At 35.3% G+C, this 22,097-nt stretch overlaps 1 long non-coding RNA gene across 1 annotated transcript in view; it reads left to right on the top strand.

Annotated features, from left to right (window-relative positions):
* The window catches only part of LOC138923088 (uncharacterized), a 50,661-nt gene that overhangs the window by 3,191 nt on the left and 25,373 nt on the right, over window positions 1-22,097 (top strand). Inside the window, exon 2 of the long non-coding RNA XR_011436215.1 lies at window positions 15,607-15,725. This is a non-coding gene — a long non-coding RNA (uncharacterized lncRNA). The remainder of the gene's footprint in view (window positions 1-15,606; window positions 15,726-22,097) is intronic.

Genomic DNA, 22,097 nt, shown 5'->3' with positions numbered 1-22,097 from the left:
AGACATTTTGAAGCAAGAATTGAGGTGATGACTTACTTGGAGGAAGAATGAAATGGTGGTACAGATTAAATATGAGATGGCAAGCTTACAATACAGGATAGTGTTGGTCAAATCTACGAGATGTTGGGAAGAGCAGCCCAAACTCTGAGCTTGTTCTATTTTTTATGTATTATGATAACACTTAAGATGCTAGGGAGAGGTTCAAGATGACAGTGTAGGAAGACCTTAAACTCCCCTTCTACTACAGACACAACAAATTCACAGCTACATATGGAGTAATTTTCCTCTGAAAAGGACCTGAGAACTGGATGAACAGCACCTCTGCAACAAAGATAAAAGAGATGCATCAAGAAGGGTAGGAGAGGCAGAGACTTGGTCTCCCCCTGGACCCCACCCCAGTGTGATGTCCCACAGTCAGGAAAAGATCCCCAAATATGGAACTTTCCCTTAGGAGTGAAGGGGCTGTGCCACACATCAAGCACCCTGACCGTTGGGTCTGGCACCAGAAAGACAAACCTCCAAGATGTCTGGTTTTGAAAATCAACAGGAATTAAGTCCAGGGGAAATGCAGAACTGTAGGAAATGGAGAATCTGCTCTTAAAGGGCTTGCAGAAACCCATTTGCCCTGAGATCCAGCACGTTTGAAAAGTGCCTAGAGCATAAGTGAGGGAGACCCACTTACTAATCCTAATGCGGCCGATGGAGAGGCAGGCACTCTCTCAGTGAATCTCTCTGGGGACAGAAACAATGGTTGGATGCCATTTTTGCAATCTCATTCTAACGTGGTCATGACAGAACTAGTGGGTACCACTTTTGGTGTCCTCCCTTAAACCTGCTAACACCAGTGGGCATACTTTGCACCTTGCCCACTCCACACAGCAGCTGTGCCACAACAGGACAGGTGAGCACCCTGCACCCTGCCCTCCCTGTGCAGCAGACACACTGCGTCTGAGCCAAGCAAGTCCTAAACCCCACCCACCCCATGCAGCAACTGCATTGCAACTGAGCCAGACAAGCATACCACGCCTCTATCTCCCTGTATAGCACCTGCGCTGTAACCAGACGGGGTGAGAACCCCATGCACAGCCCACCTCATGCAGCAGCAGAGCTACAACTGGGCTGCATGAACGCCCTGAGCCCTGCTGACCCTGTGCTGCAGCCACACCACAACTGCACTGGGCAAGCATGTCACCACAGCTGGCAGGGGCAAGCAGTCCATGTGAAGGATGCCCCTTGAGCACCTGGTCTGGAGACCAGGGGAGGTTGCACTTCTGGGCCCCATGGATCATCATCACCACTGCAGAAATTCACAAGATCACCCCCTCAAGACTGAGAGAGGTAGCTGTTTCCCATAATAGATGCAGACAAACACAGATAGTCAGGCAAAATTAAGAGACTGAGAAATATGTTCCAAATCAAAGAGCAAGACAAATTCCCAGAAAAAGACCTTAAGGAAATGAAGATAAGCAACCTACCTGATAAAGAATTCAAAATAATGGTCATAAAGGTTGTCACTGACCTCAGGAGAAGAATGGATGAACACAGTGAGAACTTCAACAAAGAGAGAAAATATAAGAAAGTATCAATCAAAAGTTAAAATTGAACTGAAAAATGCACGAGGGGTTTAATAGCAGAATGGATGAAGTAGAAGCATGAATTAGTGAGCTGGAAGACAAAGCAATGAATCTCACCCAAACAGAGCAGCAAAATGAAAACAAAAATTTTTTACAGGAGGGTACTTTAAGGGACCTCTGGCAAAACATCAAGCAGAATAACATTCACATTATAGGGGTCCCAGAAAGAGGAGAGAGAGAGAGAAAGGATCAGAAGAAGTATTTGAAGAAATAATGGCTAAAAACTTCCCTAATCTGAGAAAGGAAACAATCATCCAGATCCAGGAAGTCCAGAGAGTTCCAAGTAAGATGAAGTCAAAAAGAACCACACCAAGACACATTGTAATCAAAAAGGTAAAATTAATGATAAAGAGAGAATCTTAAGAGCAGTTGGAGAAAAACAATTTATCATGTACAAGGGAAACTTCATAAGGCTATAAACAGATTTTTCAGCAGGAACTTTACAGACCAGAAGGAAGTGGCATGACATATTCAAAGTGCTGAAATGAAAAAATTTCCAAGCAAGAATTCTCTACCCAGCAAGGTTATCATTCAGAATTAAAGGAGAGATTAGGAGTTTCCCAAATGAGCAAAAGCTAAAGGTGTTCATCAACACTAAAGCAGCCTTACAAGAAATGTTAAAGGGACTTCCCTAGGCTGAAAAGAAAAGACACTAATTAATAACAAGAAAACATATGAAAGTAATAATCTCACTGGAAAAGGTAAGTTTTTAGTAAGGGTAGTGGATCAAGCACTTTTAAAGCAAGTATGAAAGTCAAAAGATAAAAGTAGTACAATTAACTAAAATTACAATAATTAGTTAATGGGTGCATAAAATAAAAAGATGTAAAATGTGCCATCAAAAATATAAAATGTAGAGGGGGGAGTAAAAATGTTAAGCTTTGGAATGTGTTTAAATTTAAGTTGCTATCAACTTAAAGGAGACTGTTATATACATAGGTTGCTGTATGTGCACCTCATGGTAACCGGAAAGAAAAAGCTTGCAGTAAATACACTAAAGAAAATGAGAAAGGAATCTAAACATAACACCAAGGAACACCATCAAACCACAAAGGAAGAGAGAAAGAGAAGAAGAAAGGAACAGAGAGAACTACAAAAACAGCCAGAAAACAATTCACAAAATTGCAGTAAGTACATACCTATCAATAATTACTTTAAATGTAAGTGGAGTAGCTTCACCAATCAAAAGACACAGAGTGGCTGAATGGATTAAAAAAATAAGACCCATCTATATGCTGCCTACAAGAGACTCACTTTAGAAGTATGGACTCACACAGACTGCATGTAAAGGGATGGATATTCCATGCAAATGGAAATGAAAAGAAAGCTGGTGTAGCTATATTCATATCAGACAAAATAGACTTTAAAACAAACACTGTGATAAAAGACAAAGGCACTGCATAATGATGAAGGGGTCAATCTAGCAAGAAGATATAACATTTATAAATATGTATATACACCTAATGTAAGAGCACCAAAATGTATAAAACAAATATTAACAGATCTAAAGGGAGAAGTGGACGGCAATACAATAATAATTGGAGGCTTTAATACCCCACCTATAGCAAGGGATAGATTATCCCAATAGAAAAATCAATAAGGAAATATTTGCCTTAAATGACTCATTAAACAAGATGGACTTAATAAATCTGTATAGAATAATCCACCTCAAAACAGCAGAAGATACATGGAACATTCTCCAGGATAGACCACATGTTAGGCCACACAAGTCTCAACAGATTTAAAAAGATTGAATCATATCAAGCATCTTTTCTGACCACAATGGTGTGAAACTAGAGATCAAGTACAAGAAGAAAACTGGAAAAAACACAAACGTGGAGACGAAACAACATGCTATTAAGTAACCAATGGGTGAACAAAGAAATCAAAGAGAAAATAAAAAAATGCCTTGAAACAAATGAAAATGGAAGCACAATGTCCCAAAGTCTATAGGACACAGTGAAGCAGTTTTAAGAGGGAGGTTTATAGTGATATAGGATTATCTTAAGAAACAAGAAAAATTTCAAATGAGCAGTCTAACTTTACACCTAAAGAAACTAGAAAAAGAAGAACAAGCAAAACCCAAAGTTAGTAGAAGGAAGTAAGTAATAAAGAATGGAAATAAATGGAATAGAGACTTGAAAAAAAATGGAAAATATCTATGAAACTAAGAGCTGGTTTTTTGAAAAGGTAAACAAATATATATATAAACCTTTAGCCAGACTCATTAAGAAAAAAAGAGAGAGAGAGCCCAAATAAACAAAATCAGAAATGAAAGAGGATGTTACAACTGATACCACAGAAATATAAAGGATCTTAGGAGACTACTGTGAACAAGTATATGCCAACCAATTGGAGAACCTGGAAGAAATGAGTAAATTTCTAGAAACATACAGTCTTCTAAGACTGAATCATGAAGTGATAGAAAATCTGAATAGTCCAATTACTAACAATAAAATTGGATCAGTAATAAAAAAACCTCCCAACAAACAAAAGTCTAAGACCAGATGGCATCGTAGGTGAATTCTACCAAACATTTAAAAGCGAATTAATACCTATTCTTCTCAAATTATTCCAAAAAATTGAAGAAGAAGGAATGCTTCCAAACTCATTTTACAAGGCCAAAATTACCCCGATACAAAAACCAGACAAAGACACTACAAAAAAAAAGAAAATATAGGCTAATATCCTGATGAACATAGATACAAAAATACTAACAAACTGAGCCCAACAATGCTTTAAAAGGATCGTACAGCATGATCAAGTGGGATTTATTCCAGAGATGCAAGGGCGGTTAGACATCTGCATATCAATCAACATCATATACCACATTAACTAAACAAAGGATAAAAATCATATGATCATCTCAAAAGATGCAGAAAGAGTGTTTGACAAAATTCAACATCCATTTATGATTAAAAACTCTCAACAAAGTGGGTATAGATGGAAAATAACTCAACGTATTAAAGGCCATATATGACAAACCCACAGCTAACACCATACTCAATGGTGAAAAGCTAAAAGCTTTTCTTCTATGATCAAGATCAAGACAAATATGCCCACTCTCACAATTTTTATTCAGCATAGTATTGGAAGTCCTAGCGACAGCAATTAGGCAAGAAAAAGAAATAAAAGACATCCAAATTGGAAAGGAAGAAATAAAACTGTCACTATTTGCAGATGACATACTATATCTAGAAAACCCTAGAGACTACACCAAAAACTGTTGTAACTAATAAATGAATTCAGTAAAGTTGCAGGATACAAAATTAATATACAGAAATCTATTGCATTAATATACACTAATAATGAAGCATCAGAAAAAGAAATCAAGAAAACAACCCAATTTACAATTGCATCCAAAAGAATAAAATACCTAGGAATAAACCCAACCAAAAAGGTGAAAGACCTGTACACTGAAAACTATACGACATTGATGAAGGAAGTTGAAGACGACGCGAACAAATGGAAAGATATACTGTGCTCATGGATTGGAAGAATTAATATTGTTAAAATGTCCATACTACCCAAGAAATCTACAGATTCAATGCAATCCCTATCAAAATACTAGAGGCATTTTTCCCAGAACTAGAACAGATAATCCCAAAACTTGTGTGGAACCACAGGAGATGCTGAATAGCCATAGCAATTTTGAGAAAGAAAAACAAAGCTGGAGGTATCATGCTTCCTTATTTCAAAGTATAATACAAAGCTATTGTAATCAAAACAGTATGGTACTGGCACAAAAAAAGATACGTAGATCAATGGAACAGAATAGAGAGCCCAGAAATAATCTCATGCTTATAAGGTTAATTAATCTACCACAAAAGAGGCACGAATATACAGTGGGGAAAAGACAGTCTCTTCAATAAATGGTGTTGAGAAAACTGGACAACTATGTGTAAAAGAATTAAACTGAACCACTTTCTTACACCATAGTCAAAAATAAACTCAAAATGGGTTAAAGACTTAAATGTAAGACCTGAAACCATAAAACTCCTAGAAGAAAATATAGGCAGTAAACTCTTTGACATTGGTCTCAGAAATATTTTTTTGAATGTATCTCTTCAGGCAAGGGAAACAGAAACAAAAATAAACAAATAGGACTACATCAAACTAAAAAGATTTTGCACAGCAAAGAAAACAATCAACAAAATGAAAAGGCAACCTATGGAATGGGAGGAAATATTTGCAAACGATATACCTGAAGGGGTTAATATCCAAAATATATAAAGTTATATACAACTCAATATTTAAAAAAAATCAAATTATAAAGTGGGCAGAGGATATGAATACACATTTTTCCAGAGAAGACATACATGTGGCCAACAGACACATGAAAAATGCTCAACATGACTAGTTATCAAGGAAACGCAAATCAAACCCACAATATGACGACATACCTGTCAGAAGGTCTATCATCAAAAAGACAACACATAACACGTGTTGGCAAGGACGGGGGGGGGGTGGGGGGAGGGAATCCTCATGCATTGTTGGTGGGATGGTAAACTGGTGCAGCCACTGTGGAAAACAGTATGAAGCTTCCTCAAAAAATTAAAAATAGAACTATCATATGATCCAGCAATTCCACTTCTAGGTATTGACCTGAAGAAAGCAAAAATACTAACTCAAAAAGATATATGCTTTATTTACAATAGCCAAGGTATGCAAGCAACCTAAGTGTCCATTGATAGATGAATGGATAAAGAAGATGTGGTATATATATGCAATGAAATATTACTCAGCCATAAAAAGGAATGAAATCTTGCCATTTCCAACAACATGAATGGAAGTGGAGGGTATTATGCTAAGTGAAATAAGTCAGAGGAAAACAAACACCATATGATTTCACGTATATGTGGAAGCTAAAAAATGAAACAAATGAACAAACAAAACAAAACAGAAACAGACTCATAGATGCAGAGAACAAACTGGTGGTCACCAGAGGGTATGGGGGTGGGTTGGGTGAAATACGTGAAGGGGATTAAGAGATACAAATTTCCAGTTACAAAATAAATAAGTCACAGAGATGTAGTACACAGCATAGGGAATATAGTCAATAATATTTTAATAACTTTCTATGGTGACAGATGGTAACGGACATATGGTGGTGACTGATCATTTCGTAGTGTATGAAAATACCGAATCACTATGTTGTACTTGAGACTAATATAGTACTGTATGTCAGTTATGCTTCAGTAAACACACAGACTCACACAAAAGAAAAAAAAAGATTCTATTATCTTTTGAGGGACTTTCCCCTTTACTCTTGGGCGCTTGGTTTGACATTGAGTTCTGTCTTACCTAAAGCATACACGCTTGTCTTTACAGGAAATTTTTTTAACTTATTGTCAGAGTTTACTTCTACTCATAATTCAGTGAAGTCTTCGTAATGTGTGTTCTTTAGGGGAAGGCTATTTTGACAGGGAGAAGTAGACATTAAAATTTATTTCTGCAGAAAATTCAAGCAGAATGCATAACCAAACAAACCTGTATTATAAAAGAAGTAACCCTGAAAAGTGTGTCATAAACAGGCCTATATTCCTTATTAGGATGCTAATATCAGAAATATTCATAAAAATTTCTAAAATTAGAATCAAATGGAGTTTTAGACTGAAAGTAACTTAATTAATGACTTAGTTGAGCAATCTTATAGACGAGGAAACCGAGGTCCACAGTAGCTCCATAGTTAGTCTAAGATCCAATATCTAGTTAGTAGAAAATTTAGTAGTAGAATCTAGGGTTTCTGGCTTAGTCTCTGTTTAAATTATATCTATTTGAAGACACACTGAAAAATGCTCTTATGTTTTAAAGATAATTTTTTTAAATTAACTGATTTTAGACTAAGGATTTTTCACTCAACATCCTGTACACACAACTTGTCAAGAAAATGGCAACTACAATCCATAATGAATTTTATTCAAGGCAGAAATAGTTTTAACTGCCAGAAGATGGCACTGTTTACATGTGAAATAATACCTTTTAAAAATTCAGTCCGTGTATATGTACTTCAGTTCAAAGCAAAATGAAGGGAAAATAAATTTAGTGGTTTCTAAGGTATTTATATATGTGGAATGCATCAGAATGAAATGTTGAATCATAACATATTACAGAACTGGTATCCTTCTTTTAAACATTTAGTATATGTGTGCTCTTGCGTGGAAACATATATATATATTTATTTATATTTCATTTAATTTGCATACTGATTTGCTTTTATGCGAAAAAAGAAAACATTTTAGTGGTTGAATCATTATTCTTATAGACTTATGAGAGTTTTTCTTCAAGTTGTAAGGTGTTATTTTATTCTTGAGGCCAACATATTGAAATATTCTGTGATAAAATAGTGAGGAATACTTATCTTTATGATAATTGTAATAAGACATTCAACTACTGAATTTTGAAAAACAGAATCCTTGTGCATATAACTATTCAATTATGGCAGCTTGGAGAACTTGCTTTTCTTAAAAAAAGGATGCTATCATAGATCTTAAAGTTGTTCTATTTCTTATATCATATAGATCATTTCTTATTTGATGTGAAAGGCAAGAATTAAAATCAGACGTTTTATACTCTGATTACTTAAGGTTTATTCTATAGATCTAATGAATGTTTATATTATTTCATGGGCTTAAGAATTAAATTGCATAATGTAAATTTCCTAAAGACCCATTTTCCCCACATACTTTCCTCCTAAGGACTCTGATTATTGGTTCACACATTCAGTAAAGTAGCACAATAAATTTGAATCACGACATTTTATTAGTAAGCAATGACATAAAGTCAACAAATATGTCTCTAGTGGCATCATTCATAATTTTTAATGGTCCAGTTGCATGCATAGGATATTGAAATTTTATCTTTAGTAAAAATTAAGTACTAAATATTATTTAAAACATATTGATAATTCTATCAGTTCTTGTAATGAAAAATATGGACTGTTCCTTATCAGAAAGTATTACCGTGTTTTATTATGATTTTATTGTGATATTTTATTATAATACTACTATGATGATATACAATCACTTGGAAGTTTTTTCATAGTTCAACCATGATTAGGTACCCACAGGTGTAATTTGAAATGTAGGTGATAATCTTATTCACATTTAATCTCCAGAGACTGTTTGCTGGGATATATATATATATGCATGTGTATAATAAATATATGACGAATGGGTTCTCCAGTCAGTTGAGTTTGACAGCACAGTGTATTCTAAAATATAATTGAAATTCAAAACAACTCAGAACAGTTTCAGATATGGAAACTACGAACACAAAGCCTCTGAGAATTTAAAAGCTATGATTGGCATTAAATTAATAAAAATAGATTTAATGTGTTAAATGATTTTATAATTATATATTAAATTTGGTCAAGCATTTTATGCCTATAGTACATTTTTAACTGATTGCTTCCGAATATTTTGTATGTAGGGTTATTTTTATTATTGCTTAATGTGTAAATATAGTTGAATTAGTTCTGCTAAATCTACCAAGTAATAGCATAGATAAAATGTCATTTGAGTAAGTGGAAAAATATTTTTTGAGGAGTTTCGTAGACAAAACAAAATAAGCAATAAACCATAAATGTGGGTCTTTCTCAAATACTTGTTAATACCATTTCATACAACATTTATAGGAAGAAAAATCTTTGTGAAAACATGAAAAATCACTTTACTTTAAATTCATTTATATTTTTCTATTCAGATAAAGTTGGATTTTTGAACTGGAACAGTTTTTTTATAACTTGCCTTGTGTTTATAGCTCATTCAAACAATACAGTAGTCAAGCCATATTTATCAGGTTACAGATCAGTCATGCACATTAATTCTATTATTTGTGCTGGGGTTTTCCACTTATAAATTGAATATGACAGTGTTTTTCATTCTTGGATAATGTAGATAACCTATTTAACATCAACTCACGACAAAAAGGCTTTACTAAACTCCAGATTTTTTGATTTAATGTTGCAGAGCAAGTGGGTTAGAAATTAAATGGTATAGTTTTACGATTGCTTAGTCCCCATATGGTTGTAAATACAGAAGCTGACTTTTCACACTGAAATAGACGGCAATTCTCTGTTTTAAGGTATCTTCTGGATGATCCAGAATATACATTTTTAATCCTGTTACATTATCATCAAAATAAAACTTGAAATCAAATTTCATTTAATTAGCATATCTCCAAGAATATTCGTACAGATCCTACTATGAGAAACAGCAGACTGTAGCATTTAGATATTTTAAAATGTATTTCAGAATTTTGTTATTCTTAAAAGTAAGGTGTGGTTATGAATTTTTATAATTAAAAGATTATTAATAAGATAGTTTCCTTTTGCTTTCTGGAATTTTACATTACAATTCTTATTAATTTTGAATGATCTTTAGTCTCCATTTAATTAATAAGAAATGATAAAATTTAACTCCCAAAAGCAGCCAAAAATATTACTGGAACACAGAAGTTGAGCATCTTAGGGACATGTGATGTTATGTGTTGCTATCCCTGGGGTGCTGCCTGACTTAGGAAAAAGATCAGGAGTGTGGGAAGGGCAGACCATTACCCAGGCACCAAGTACACTTGCCTATGCCTCCTGGGAGACTAGAACTTTGAAGGTTATTCAAAGAACTCTGGAAATGTGAATGTACCTTCCTTTTCTCTTTCTCAAAGATCTTTTTGTTTAAGATAGTGTATTCCCTCAGTGACAGAAAAAGTAATAAATATACTCCAATATGGGTTTATTTATCTCTAAATTGTAAATATTTTCCATGACATTAGGCATACTGTATGTGTGTGTTTGTATATATATCATACACAGATGTTAGAGATTAAGAAAGATGTGATAAACATTTATTTTTAAAAATGATTTTTGTTATATCACTAGAAACTAAATTATTTTCACTTTCACTAAATATGTTAATAACCATATTAAGACATGTGGTGAATATGTTTCTTTATTTTTTTAAATCTTGGTTTCATTAGTTGTGAAGAGTCATTTAAATGTCTTATACTCCAGATTATTTTAATACTTGGGCTTCTTTTTAGTTTTTTTGACCATCAGAACTAAAAAAGATATGTCACAAAGATGTGAAGATCCAAATGGAAGACGTGCTTTGATGACTTCTTATTTATTTTTATTTACCCGTTTTTAGCAATTATGCAAAGTTTATGTTGAAAAGTGATTATTAAATTCCCTATTTTCCTGGTACTAATTAGATGGTCTTAAAAACTAATTAAAAAGTAGTGTATTTTTTATAATTTTAACAAATGAGTCTAAAAACAAAGGTTTAAGCAGTTTTGACCCATTTCTTAAAAATATAACACCTGTCTATTAGTTTGGAACTGATTGAACTAACTGTTTCCATCTTTTAATTGCCTGTGGAACTAATTTGTAATTTACAAAAATTATAAATAAATTAGAAAAATCAGTCTTCAGGTTTTTCAATTGTGCAGATGAGAAGGTATTTTTTAATAACTGACACAGGTATGCTCTCTTGGTAATGTGAGTGTCTTTTGAAAAACATTTACTTGCTAATTCATTTTTAAAAAGTGACTTTTTCTTTGAAAGGGCATACTGAGTGTTCTGTTTTCTGGAGCTCTTGTTGGGTAGCACAGTAGCAACTGCCACCTGCACATAGAAAAGGTCAGTCAGTTTGGGATGGTGGATCTTCATTTCCTCAGATCCCAACTGTGACCTGTGACTTTCTGACATGTAGGCTGTGTGAAGATGCCAATGTCAAGCCATTTGTTACATTTTAGTACAGCTTAGTTTATTTTCTTAGATGGAAAAATCAACATAAATAGAAGTTCTAACATTTCTTCCTGTGCCGCAACAAATTGTTTTGTGCATCTATTCCACTTTGGAAATCATTGGTTTAGGAGACGTGTGCAGAAACCCTCTTGGTTGAGGGATGCATCACACTGAGTTGGGGATGGTAGTGTTGCTTCTTGTCCTCTCTCCCAGGTAGACACGGAACAGGTGTAGTTAGGATAGCTGACTTGCATGCCTGTGTGTAAAGCTGAGCTATCAATCTCCATGCCGGCTTCTTTATTGGGAAGGAATGCCCCAAATTTTTGAACTCCATTCATTCATTTCCCTCTTAAATCTTCTGAAGGCATTGAATAAAAACTCTCCTAGGAGTTTCCACAAATTCCCATGCAGTAAAAGTCCACTTGACTCACATGAAAAAATTTTTATTCCTGGTAGCGTAGAGGTGAAGTGTCATGGCATTGTCTGAGGAAGCAGGAATCTCCAAGCAAGCTACTAGAAGCAGCAAGAAAAGGGTATCAGTCTAGCATGTTCTAGAGAAACTTTTTAGAGGCAGAACAATTTATCTGAATAATTTAAGGAGAATTATATGAGAATTTTTTTGCTTATCTGTAAAATGGGGGTAACAATAGTACTTGCCACATAAAATTTGTGTAAGGATTACATGAGATAATGCAAATGAAGCTTTGGCTTACTGTTACTATATTATATTATTATTGTTATTGTCACATTATTGTTATTATTATTATTAGTTATTATTATTATTCAGATAGCTTTTCCCCCATTTTCCCATGTACCTTTCCTGTGTCTGGTACTTGTATAATCTAGGATTGCTAAAGGGAGCCTTAGGTAATGCAACTTAAGGCAAAGATGGGGACAGATACTCTCTTGCCATTACGACAAGCCAGATATAATAATAACAGCTAGCATTTATTGAACACGCATTATCTGCCAGGCACTGTTGTAAGTGCTTTACATGAATCAACTTGTTTAATCCCTTCACAAGCCCATGAGTTGGATACTATTATTACCTGCATTTTATATCTGAGGAAACTAAGTTACAGAAAGAAGTTGGACAATTTATCTAAGGTCCCCCAGCTAGGAGAACTGGAGTCAAGTCCAAGCAATCTAGGTGACAGCAGGATGTGAATCCTGAAAGTGTGGAAATCTGACTATATTTTAGATAATATCTTGAGGTGAACCACAGTGAGTCCTTATGCTCTGTCCCTTCCTCCATGCTTGATGGGAGACTCCTGGGACCCATCCAACAATGGAATGCAGTGGAGCTCAATGGCTGGAAACTTAATGAAAACTCAGCAAAAGAGAGAAGAGTCTGAGCTTAGGATAGGGGATGGAGCCAGGGAAAGAGGCCAAAAGTGGAATTAGAGAGACAAGAGGTGGGGTCCAAGGTGGGGTATTGGCTCTTCCGGTTAAGAGTGGCAGCCAAAAAGGATACCCAGAGTAGGGTTGCAACAACAGAAATGGTTTTTTATTTTGTGTGCTATACAAATGCTCTGGCCAAGGGATAGAATGGTGATTGAAATCCAGCCTACTGCTCAGCTTGCCAACCCTATAAATAGATCTGATAAAAGGAAATAAGAACGTCCTCTCAGTAAGAGTGTAAAGAGCTGAGAAATCTGAGAGGCATTTTCAACATGTGTTCAGATGCGTTTGGTTGAACTCTGAAGAATCACTTCTGGAGTCTTGGAGGTCATAGCGGAATTGTAAACCTGGAGATTATAGAAGTTTGTGGAATTGGACTGGTTTTCCTTCAAGTGAGTTTAGGCCAGGAAGAGAAAAGACTCAGGGAATGATTTGGGGGTAATAACTAATAAAATGATGCCTAGAGGAAGAAGAAACAGTGAAGGAAACTCAGAAGAAATAGAAAAGTAGTAGGCAAACCATGAGAGATGAATGTCATAAAAACTCACTTTGTGAATTTGAGTTAGGTGGAAAAACATTATTTTAGTTGTTCAGTACACACTTCAGCACAAATAAGAATGACTGGGAAAACATCATTACATAGTATTCTTAAAAGATGTGTGTGAACTAAGAGGAAGCAATTTGGGTCACATGGTCGGGGATGGAAGTCTTTTGCAAGGAGTTTGGGAATGAGGGATAAGGAGATAGAAGCAAAAGTTTCGTGAGTAAGAGAAACGGAGAGTGGAGAAATAACATGAGCAATTGCTGGGTCTTGGGAATTTTATTTTAGGAATATAGAGGAAAAGGAACCAGAAGAAATACAAAAATCGCACTTGAAAGTTGGAAAGTTGTAGCTAATAGAGCCAGACACTGGAGGCCACAGAAAGCAGTGGCATCAAGGACCCAAATGGAGAATAAGCCTTAAAACACACATTTCACTCCTGGAAAATGAAAATATGCGAGAAAGGAGAGGTGAGAGTATAGATAAATTCTTATTTTTCATGAAACATTAAGTGAGAGGTAACCTTTAGTTTCTCAATGGAGGAAGAGCCAAGATAGGGAAGTGGGGGAGGACAAAGATAGACAAATGAAAAGAGCTGGGAAAGTTTTGGAAGCAGCCATTGTGGGGAATGGGAAGAGAAGTCAATCAAGGAGAAATGACGATACAGAGCACCGTTCCTCGACAGATATTTATTGAGTGCTATTTATCTCCTGACATGGTGCTGTATGGGTGCAAGAGGGGACAAAAACAATCTTTCTTTGCCAGGTGTTTCTGTGTACTGGGTAGCCAATACACAAAAATAACTGCAAATAAGGAGGTATAAGATGAGAACCAGGTGAAGGCATGCAGTATATGCAAATGAATTCAAAGATAGCCAAGGTAGTGCTTCGTGGAGGACACAGAACTTGGAGTCCTTAGAACTTAGCAGGCAAAAATGGGTGGCATTATGGAAGGTTTAAGGGAGAACATTAAGTTCAACTTGAGTCATAAAGAAAAGGCAGGAAAGGAACCTTTTTAGATGTAGACCTATAGGTAGGACATTACAGGCACAGAATTTAAAATCAATGCACCAACGTGTGTAAGCACCAACCTAGCTCACTTTCACCCAGGACGCAATCTTCCTGTAATCAGATCACATCTAGGTCCTTTTTTTAGAGAGCCTGTGTGGCAGGCCGAAAAATCTGGACTTCTCCCACGAGACTTTAGAGAGCCATTGAAGGTTTTTGAAGTTGGCAACAATATAATTAAAGTGATGTTTCAGTAACATTATCATAGCTGACGTGAAGTACGGACTGGAAAGCCACGGTCACAGCCTAGGCAAGAGGCACTCAAGACTGTTTCTTCACTGTTTAAATTCCAGTGAGTGCTGTAATTACCAGGACAGTTCCCAGTTTTGCCTCGTTAGCACAGATTCATCAGTTTTCCCCTTTTTTTCCTGTCTTCGGTGTCTTTGATTTCTGGTCGTTTAACTTCTCCAAATTTTCAGTCTTCTTTTCAACTGCTGCCCTTTCCTCTGGCCTTGTTTGGTGTCTTCCCCTGCACTTTTGTCTCAGCTGTCCTGCTCTCTGTTCTGACTTGATTCAGAGAGAAGCCCTGCATGTTTCAGCCTCGCCATGGAGAATTCCGGTAAACTGATGGCCTGTGTCAGTCAGTTCCTAACGTTACTGACACATTCCATAATAGTTGCTGAACTCTAATGGTTATTAATGTTTGATGTCATTCTATTATATGAATTCCATCAAGTATTTCTGTCTCTTTTTTTGGTATTATGACAAACAGATGAACATATTGAATTTAGTGTGGTTGTATTTGTGAGTGGAAGATAAGGATAGTGGAAGATAGTATTTTCTTAAGTTTTCACTTTATTAGTTTTCACTTTAAAAGTTTTGTTTTATTTAAGTTTTCACTCAATTTTAATTAAATTTGAAAGTCTTTAAAATGAAGATCTGAAAATTGTATACAGTTTCCTGCCATGTAATGACATTTTGGTCAACGATGGACTGCATATATGATGGTGGCCCCATAAGATTAGTGCCATATAGCCTAGGTGTGTAGTAAGCTACACCATCTAGGTTTGTGTAAGTGTACACTCTATGATAGTCACACAAGGAAATCTCCTATCGATGCATTTGTCAGAAGGTATCCCTCTCGTTAAGCGATGTGTGATTGTATATTAATTTGATCTTTATGCTCTCTTTAAAATATGAAATTATTGCTGTTGGCTTCTATCTGGATAAATTATTTTTCCATTTAATAAATTATCTATTTCTTTCTCTCTCTTGCAGTGACTTAGTATCCAAAAAATAGTGAATATTAAAATTTATGAGGTGAAAATACATAAAGGGTGAAAAATGAATGGAAAGAAACCTCGAATCTGGAACGTGGATACATCCACACACACATAGTATGTTCCCTATGCCATTTGAATCTATGGTAACCTTCCTTTTAATGCATCATTATAGTAGTTTCCAAGTATCTCAAAATTATTTTTAAGTTACTTAAGGTTTTAGGAAAGTAGAAATTCTGAGTAATTAATGCTTCATGCCAATTGTACTGAAGGCAATAAGAAAGCATCAATTACGTAAAACTGACTTTTTAATTATGAGACATTTTATGAATGATTCAGTCCTCACTTCTGCTTGAACACTTCTACTTGAAGCCTTTTTTCTTCCATTTTCTTCAGTGAAAAAGGACAATCAAGTGGTTTTATCTTGAGAGTTCAAGAAGGGGTAAAAAATGATCAGAAAGAAATCTTTATTCTGGAAAATGGGTCCATTTTGAAAATCGATTGGAATAAGCAATTTTTAAATTTTATAAAGAAAATTAGACTTCATAATTAACTTGATTATTTGACTTATTATGTAAACAAAGTATAATGTTTCTTAAAGCCTATGAATAACCATTTTGCCAAGCATGACAGATTAGGTGAAAACAAAGGGAGTGGACAGAAATGGGAGGGGTCATGGGTCTGTATCTGCTGGGAGGAAGAGGGCGGTACTTTTGGGGAGTGCAATTTACATGAGCATCTGGGTCTTTTGTCATGTTTTGGATGGATGACCTGAGTCTGAAATATTGGTGAATAGCATTAACAAAGGTCTGGTTGTCAAAGGCTAGGAAGAAAAATGCAATTAGCCACAGCAATGAGGTGATGTCTGTGTTTGGGGGAACAAACCCATACCTAACTGTCAATAGAAAACGCTGAAATAATACCATCAGTAAAAGGCCAGATTTGTGTGTGTGCGTGTGTGTCTATTATATAGTGATCTTAACTCAGTGGGATATGACAAAAATGTCATTTGGGGGGTACTGTTTGGTTTATGTGATGCAAGTGAAAATGTACCCATTAAACTAAAGAAATGACATGATGAACTCAATGAATTTGTAACTCAGACCACACTAATTTCACCAACCTGACATTTGCAATACTGTTTGCTTCTATTTAAAGAAAATTAGAATTAAATAAAAGTGCACTGGAGTCCGAAAGAAGTTTGCCCTTTTTTGGTCTATTTTTCTTTTTTCTCTATAAACCATGCCATCCAGAGTAGAGAACCATATCTAATCTCCCAATTAGGTCAGACCCCAGGATAATCAATCTCTTTTTAACAGCAGATGCCTTGTTTTAGCAAATGAATGCTTGGTTTCAAAAGCAGTTTTGTGTTGAGAGAGGAGTGCAGTTGTCATGGGTGATTAAAACTCTTTTAAACCCCATAAAAAGCTTCTGTAGATTGTTTTATGCCCACATTTTGTGAGCTGAAGGAAATGCTGTATATATCCATCTTGAAATGAACATGGTGGGGACTTTCTACAGCCTGTGAGAACATCTACATGCATATAAATGGGATTATTTGAAGTCCAAAGTTTTTATGTCCATTTGAATTAAACTCTGATTTTGTTAACGTCTAAAACTAGTGTATATGTTTTCAGTAGGTGCCCTTCGTGTTTGTTAAGTATGCTCCTAAATGACAATAACTTAATTGTTAGATTAGCATGTTTTAAACTGAAAATACAATAACAAGTTAACATAATTCTCATATGCATTGTTTGGACTACATTTATGTTACTTTGTAAATGCCTTTCTTTCTTCATATCTGTTGCCTTTGCAGTTCATATTCATGCCTTATGGAAATGGGTAGTGTGCAAGACAACTTTGAAATCAAGAAGATATAATTTAAAATTAAAGGTTATAAACAACATGTATCAAGTCAAAACTATAGATTGAGTTTATTTTGCTCGAAACTCAACTCATTTAATCTAAGATATATTAAAATATAGTGAAATACTTTTCAATATGGGGTAACAAAAAAGAACCTCACTAAGGCTTCAATATATTATTTTAGGTAACTATTGTTCAAAATTGATTGCTGGAACTCATCAGTGATGCTTGAAAATGATACATAAAATAATTCAGGAGGCCGCATAAATACACATTTCCTTTTTTAGGAGAGCAGATTACATAATTAAAAGGATCAAGTTGAAACATTTGCAAGATAGGTAAGAAAAAAAAGCATTCACCAGCATATTTTGGATGTTATCATTTCAACTTTATTGTGTAATGACCAGTTCTAGCAATTTTTCTACTCACTTAAAAATTGTTTAAATCATGCCCAACCTGTGGAAAGTTTATATTTTCCATAGTGAAGACTAAGACATCTGAGGAAAAATTAAAAGCAGATGGTCCTTAATTTAAGAAACGTTTGATGCTAATTACTTCTTACCTTTCATACAACTTAAAGGTCAGTAAATGTATAGGATTATATTACTTTTTAAAGTAATATTTTAAGGCTACCTTGGTAGATAAGGTGCAGATCCAGTGAGACAAGATTTTTCAAATACAGGCATTCTTAATAACACCAAATAGCAAAATAGAGATGTGGCAATTCACTTGTGCTTATTCTCATGTATAACAGCCTTTTAATATGATTAGTAGAATGACTTCTGTATATTAAGAATCTTAAAATTTTTAACTGGAAGACAGTTTAATGTCGAGATCTGTTACTTAGCTACATTTAGATTTAAATTTTTAATTATAGCATGTAAGGTAGTTTGCATTTGATTTAATGAAATTAACACTTAGGTTTATACAATAGCATTCTTACTCAGATCCCAGTCATTTTCAGAATCCAGAGATTTCCAAGTTGAAATTCTTTATTATCATGGAGCTCTTGTCGCTATGTTTATACATTATTTCTTCCTTAGACACACACACACATTCACACACGCACACACACACACTATAATATGAAAAAAAAAAAAGTCTGAAAGAAAATGTACCAAAATGTTAACAATATCTTTGAGTGATGGATAGATTTGGGTGATTTATAGAATCTTCTTTACTGTGTTATATAGGCTTACATTTGTAACTAATTTTTTTTTAAGATTTTATTTTTTTCCTTTTTCTCCCCAAAGCCCCCTGGTACATAGTTGTATATTCTTAGTTGAGGGTCCTTCTAGTTGTGGCATGTGGGACACCGCCTCAGCATGGCCTGATGAGCGGTACCAAGTCTGCGCCCAGCATTCGAACCAGTGAAACCCTGGGCCACTGCAGCAGAGTGCGCGAATTTAACCACTTGGCCACGGGGCTGGCACCTGTAATGAATTTTTATAATTAGGAAAAAATACAGCTATTTTCAGTTTCAAAAAACATTTACATTACAATCCCAGCATAGATGACGTATAGTTTGACAATAATTTTCTCCTATCCTCTTGGATCTCTATAAGAGCAAATACCCTCTTCTTCCCTTGACTAGACTAACTTGGCCGTGCTGTCAATGTCAACCACTCAGTGGGAGTCACAGCTGAATAATCTTATACTGTAAAGAGCATGTTGTGCTTAAGGCTTCCCAAGAATGATCCAAAATAACAAAAGTAAACATGGTAAACAGAAACTGTATCTATTCGGGATCTCAGGACCCCTTTCCACTCTGAAAAATGATTGAAGACCCCCCCAAAGAGCGTTTGTTTATGGAAGCTGTTTCTATGGGCATTTATCACATTAGATAGGAAATGTGAGAAATTTTTGAAATATTTATTTATTAATTCATTTAAAAATAACGATGAAAACCTATTACGTGTTAAAATACATAATATAGTTTTTCCAAAACAAAACAAAAATATGATGAGAAGAGTGGCACTATTTTCCATTCTTGTAAATGTCTTTAATGTACGGCCTAATAGAAGACAGCTGAATTCTCTTCTCTGCGTCTGCATTCAGTTTGTTACAGTATGGTATTTTGGATGAAGTATAGGAAGAAAACTCAGCTTCACACAAATATGTGGTTGGAAAAGGGAAGAACGTTTTAATATTACACTAAATCTCAATAAGTAGTAGTTTGTTGATGACCACGCAACGTGAAATCTGAAACCATATCAATAAACTTTTAATACCTTCAAAACTAGCCTATGTCTCAAGGAAGATTTCTAAAAGGAGTCTAACTTTTTCCTTTAAAAAAATAAATTGTAATGTTCCAATAACGATAAAACAATCCCATGCACATTCTGAAGGGAAGAGTTTAATTTGCATGAACGTCGTTTCCTAAAACATTCAAACACAGATCACGTCTTGGAACCTGATTTCTTAATTCTTAGATAAATCAGCTTTCAAGTTTACTATTTATTGCACGGATGAGGTCATTAAAGCCTTTGCTTTTCATCTTTTTGGAGATAACTTTGTGTATATAAAAAGTAGATGTGGGCAGCATGGCAGTACAATAAAGGTTTGATCAGTGGTTGTTGGCACGGTGTTCTACTGGTCCCGATTTCTGTCCTCACCATAAGTATAAACGAAAAGTAATTTCCAAATAAAACCTTTGCTTGAGCCCTGAGAACCAAGATATTGATTTCTAAAAGAAAATATTTGTTTCAGTGGTAAATTTTTATACCAGAAATCAAAGCCAAAATATGCATTTCCTTTTATGACACTCATATAATATGTCAGATATTATTAAAAATAATTTAGAATGTTCTCCACCTTGCTTTTGTGAGGTTTCTTTTCTTTGTAAACATTTGTACAAAATGTCTCAACAATGAGCTGATTATAAAAACTCCTTAAAATCCCTTTTCTTTCAAAATTGAGGTCTAATTATTTCCACTAGGAAATGTGGATGACATGTTTTCATGTTCTTTTTTTGAATGACAAAAACAATGATGTCAGTCTTTACTAGTAAGTCAAATAGCAGTGCTAGAGGATTCCTGGGATGTGGCTATCAAATTTATTCAAGATTCCAAGGAAGCCATCCTTTACCCATCCTACTCTCCCAGAGCAGATAAAGTTCCCCTATGGTGCTCTCATTCCTGCCATCTTGGATTTCCCCACATTGCGCTCACTGCGGTTGATAATTACTTGCACAGTCAGTTAATTAATATCTGCTTCTCTCACTACACTATAAGCTTGGAGAAGGAGGGGTCTTGGCTGGCTTTTCCATCTATGTCCGGAAGCTATCACGGTGTTTGACATGTGATAAGAACTCGGTAAGAGTCGCTGAATATATGACTAAATGAGTACCACCGAGCATTTGATGACTTTAGATTCCCCAGAATATTTTCCTGCACGTTTTATATTTTGGGATTCTCTATCCTTCTTGAAATTGGCTTTTGTGAAAAATCTCAATTCTTGCTTCTTTCTCACCTCCTTGACTGTTCCTTTCTTGTCTTTTTTCATGACATTTTGTTTTAATTTCTGGTTCCTTAAGGCAAGCATGAAGTTCTGTCCTGCCCTTTACTATTTTTCTCTTTTCACACGCTTTCTTTCAATTAGCCATAACCTCTGTGATTCCCAAATCTAGATCTCCAATCCTAGTCTCTCCTCCAAACGGTGTTTCTGCATATTCCTGATATTCTCTGTACATTTCCAACCAGATGCCCATCCTTTTTTAAAGCCAATAGGTCTATGACTAAATTCATCATCTTTCATACTATATGAGTGATCTCTTATGCTTACCTGTGTGTCCTGGTGGAAGTACTGTTCTTCCAACTTTTGTGCTGCTTTCATCCTGGCTTTTTCTGGGTCCTACCAGGTCTCTCACTCAGGGTCCATGTTTCCATCCTGATTACCATCACACTAGCTCACACATTGGATATCTCATGTCTGTCCTGTCATGATGACCTTTTACTCCCTCCCCACTTCCCTGGGCTGGATCTCTTGACTTTAATACATCCTGCACACTGGTGTGAGAGCAACATTTCTAAATAATTGCTTTCACTACATAATTCTTCTCTTAAAAACTTTCAGTCAGTTAATAGTTTGAACATTGCCTGGATATTTGATGGTATTAAGAAACTGTTATCTTTTAAGATTTGATGGTGATATTACAGTTGGATTAATAAAAAGAGGTCCTTGTCTTTTACACAAACATACTGAAATATTTATAAATAATTGATATGGTGTCTAGGATTTGATTCAAATAATATGGAATGGGAAAACGTGGGTGGGAGTGTAGATAGAGTAAGATAGGTCAGAGCTGATGCTTACTGGGACTAGGTGATGGGCTCATGGAGGTTCACTATACTGTTTTTTTTTAAATAATCTTATAAATGTTTGAAATTCTGCATAGTAAAATGTTTGTAAATAAACTCTTCAGTTCTTTCATTGCTTATAAAATAAAGCCCAAGTTTTTTATTTAAGAATTCGAAGCCACAAGCCAATCCCAGTCTATCGTCCCAGCGTCACTGGCCAGTGTCTCCTGCATGTATCCTCTGCTGATGCAGCACATCAGCAAACCCTGCCAGTGTGTGACCGTCTTTCCCCAATCCTCTGCATTTCTGTGCATTTCTTACCACA

This window comes from Equus caballus, chromosome 2 (genome assembly GCF_041296265.1).
Source record: "Equus caballus isolate H_3958 breed thoroughbred chromosome 2, TB-T2T, whole genome shotgun sequence".
Classification (NCBI taxonomy): domain Eukaryota; kingdom Metazoa; phylum Chordata; class Mammalia; order Perissodactyla; family Equidae; genus Equus; species Equus caballus.
The sequence above is the reverse complement of the archived record's forward strand: the minus strand, read 5'-3'. Positions and strand labels throughout refer to the sequence as shown.